The 3,550-nt window shown below is 33.7% G+C and overlaps 1 long non-coding RNA gene across 1 annotated transcript; it reads right to left on the bottom strand.

Annotated features, from left to right (window-relative positions):
* Positions 1–218: 218 nt before the first annotated feature.
* On the bottom strand, positions 219–2,999 carry LOC146002118 (uncharacterized). Its single transcript, XR_014443678.1, has 3 exons — positions 2,981–2,999; positions 853–990; positions 219–347 (listed from the first exon to the last, which is right to left on the bottom strand). It is a non-coding gene; the product is annotated as an uncharacterized LOC146002118 (long non-coding RNA).
* Between the last annotated feature and the right edge of the window lie 551 nt (positions 3,000–3,550).

Here is a 3,550-nt window from a genome sequence, read left to right as displayed (position 1 = left end):
CATCCATGCTGACAAGAAGACTCAAACTCTGAATGTTTGGTGATTAAAGTATGGGTCTAGCACTAAAACCACATTGCCACTGACCCAACCACCTGTTTTATGCACTGAATTGATGTGAATATTTCAGGAGAATTAAAAATATTTTAACTACAAACTTGGAGCTTTTTAATTATTATGTGAAAGTTTGTGCAGTGTTCCATTCACACATGATACAACATACCTTTTGCCAAACTCCAATGTGTTGCATGCTTGAAATGGATACTGATATAGCATTCAGGAAGCCAAGCATTCTATCAATTCTTGCTCAATTGAAAGCATAATTTCCATGCATTCTATTAGGGACGATCCTGTAATAACAATAATAAATTTAAGAATCTCATTCAAAATATCAAATATATGAACAAACAAAAAAAAAAACTTGCATTCAGTACACGGAAGGGTTATTTCAAAGAATGTCAATTGGCCCACTTTTAAGGAAAGCCAACCCTGACCTTAAATAGTTACAGGAGTTTGTATGATAAATTGGCAGCATTTTTTAAAAAAAGTAGGCCCTGTGTGTTAGTATCAATTCAAGTAATTGTTCAATTCCATGACCCACTCTTTCCACATACAGCCATTCACATGGAAAGTAAAGGTAAAGGGATTGAATAATAGTTGTCAGAACACAAGATTGAAAACTTTCAATAACCTTTACCATGATTTATTTTATTTATCTTTCAAGCTAACTTCCAACCATTGAGTGAGTAACATTTCAAATTTCTTAAAAAAACTTATTGGGTCCATTTCTAATGGGAGGAGGGGTGGGTATTTTGTTGCTTCAGGTTCTAGTTGAAAACATGAAAAGCAACTTACTTGTGGATCTTGTCCAAAAGAGGTTCCAATGCAGTTTCTAGGACCTCCCACAGAAATTTCACAGCTCACTACCCATTGGCACAGTTCTTGGCATATCTTTTACTTTCCAGACTTAAAATCAGAATTTCTCATAAAAACCTGTAATTAAAGGAATTTTGAGCATGAAAACCATAAATTATTAACAATTTTGTACAGTTTTAAACTTAATGATAACAATTAAACCATAAATTACCTAAATCTACTGTATTAAACTTATATTGTGTCATTGTTTTGATTACTGGAACTTTAAATCCAAATTTTGTCCAAAATTGCAATTCTTGCGAGAGAAAAAGAATTTTAAATCAGTCATAAGATACCTAATTACAGTTAAATATGCATGAATGCTAATTGTTGCAGTCATAAACAGCTTAAACTTGAAGGGAAATACAAAATAACACCAAGAACTAACATCTTTCATGTCAGTACCACTCAGTTTTTATGTAAAAGTGTCATTCTTGGAAAATGCCGCAAAACCGAAGGAATTTTGAATTATTACAAAAATTTTGCTTTTACTTCACATTATTTGCTTAGAACTAGCAGAAGGATTTTAAGTGGATGCTCAATATGTTATGGAACATCCAAATAGTTAATATTAGTGAAAATCAATTTTGCCATCTTATTTTTTTAGAAAATTCCTCAGTGTTCCGCAGATAAAAATTTCTAAGTTTCAATTTTGTTTTCACATACAAAGTTAAATATAACACCTCCAACTTGTGTAAATGTACACTATTATAATTACTCATAAATTTGTATTTTTAACAATTCACTTTACATTTTGTCAAAATTATGTAATTCTACTTACCTAAATACAAAATTATGAATAAAATGAACAATATTGGGAGACCAGTTCTTCATTTATAAATCTCCCATGGGATTAAATACTTCTCAACAGATAACCTTAGCTAGATCAAAATATCTTTACTCTGATGGGGTCTAGAACCCAATATTGAATTTTACTATAATTTTGGGACTTTCAGATAAATTTCGGCTAATTTGCATGATTTTTTTCTTCAGTGTACAGGATAGGTGAAGGAAGGGGACAATTGAAGCACACCGTGTCATTTTTTTCCCGTAAAGCTTTTAAACCCTTCCCTGGAATTATTTATGTGTGGAGGTTCAGGATTAACAGTATCATTCAGTCACTACTGATGAAATCCATACAATTTCAGCCAGTACTTTTAGGCTGTTATGCCAGATGAATAGTTAGGTACCCTTGACTTTCTGTACCACCAAGTGAAAGTTTTTGCATTTTTTATAAAGATTAAGTTGTTTATGTAGCTTTTCTGCTGTTTTTAGCTCAGGGAAATGAGTTATGGTGAAGTAAAGTACCTAGTTTCCTTAGCCTGAAGCAGGGAAGCTCGAAGGCTTTGTGCAAGTGCACCCAAAATATTAATAATAAAAGTCAATAATTGAAAATAAATATTAATTTTACATTTTAAATGTATTATAAAATAAGGTAAATCAAACACGAAGGACTGAAAACTCACAAATCCAAAATAGAAGTGTAACTATTGTTAGTAGTGCTAAGTTTGGTGACGTTATCATTTGCACGTATTTTAAGCTATTTGAATGTGCATACACCAATTTTGACCAATAAAAAGTTGCGAAAGTACTCAGAGATAGGAGGTTTTTAATTTACGTGAGCTGTGCTTTGGGATCAAATATCGCGGTTGTTCGTGCTTTCCGCGCTTAGAAGCACATTCTATGTTACATAAAACATCAAAACCAGTCAAGTAAGAAAAAATTGAACCTCAGAGACTGTTACTAAACATTTCTACCATCCGTAACTCGGCTATTGCAAGTTTCTGCTTTCAAAAATTTCTGAGTACTACTTGTAAACAACAGACACGCACTTCATATATCGTTTGTATACTACCTAATGAAAGTGACCGGTATTTGCAATGTGGTACATGTGATAAAGACATCGATGAATTTATATCTTCCACTACACAAGCAAATTGCATAAATGCAAGTGGTTTTGGCTTCGTTGCATAGTACAGCAGTACAATAATAATAATATAGCACTAATAAACTGTGTTACAATGAATTTTCAATCCATTATGTTAAAAAATAAAAACATTATACGTACCTTGAGTTATGTAGATTTATTTTCCACGCAGGCATTCGAAACACAACCATCGATAAAGAAGCACAACACAGCAACAAAAACATACGCTTCGGCCATGTTGGCCTGTGAAAGTTGACAAGCGACACAAATGCGCATGCGCGGCTTGGTCTAAAACGGTATGGAAGTATTTCCGATTCCACGGTCGAGTCCGTAAAATTTTTACGGTAGGATGTATTAAATTTCACGGTAACTTCTAACAGTGCACGTTTACAGTCCATGGACGGTGATGCTCAACTTGGCGCAGCCAGTGCGGATTTTCGACACTCCAGTAAAGCATATTATGCCAATTGACCGTTCCGTGGTTTGTAAAAAGTGACTCATCAGAGAAGAATACCAGAAGAAAGAAATTTGTGTTTATTTGTATTTGTTCACGTGGCCACTGACAAAACGTCACTCGATTTCGAAAATCATCGCCATGAAGTTATTGATGCAATGACACATGATATAGATGATATTTATGACGTTGTAAAATCTTCAAAACACTGCTCTGGGACAATCGGGAATTTCGAGCTACTTCTCGCTAGCTGACAT

The sequence above is a fragment of the Lepisma saccharinum genome, chromosome 18 (assembly GCF_977018435.1).
Source record: "Lepisma saccharinum chromosome 18, izLepSacc3.1, whole genome shotgun sequence".
Lineage (NCBI taxonomy): Eukaryota > Metazoa > Arthropoda > Insecta > Zygentoma > Lepismatidae > Lepisma > Lepisma saccharinum.
The sequence above is the reverse complement of the archived record's forward strand: the minus strand, read 5'-3'. Positions and strand labels throughout refer to the sequence as shown.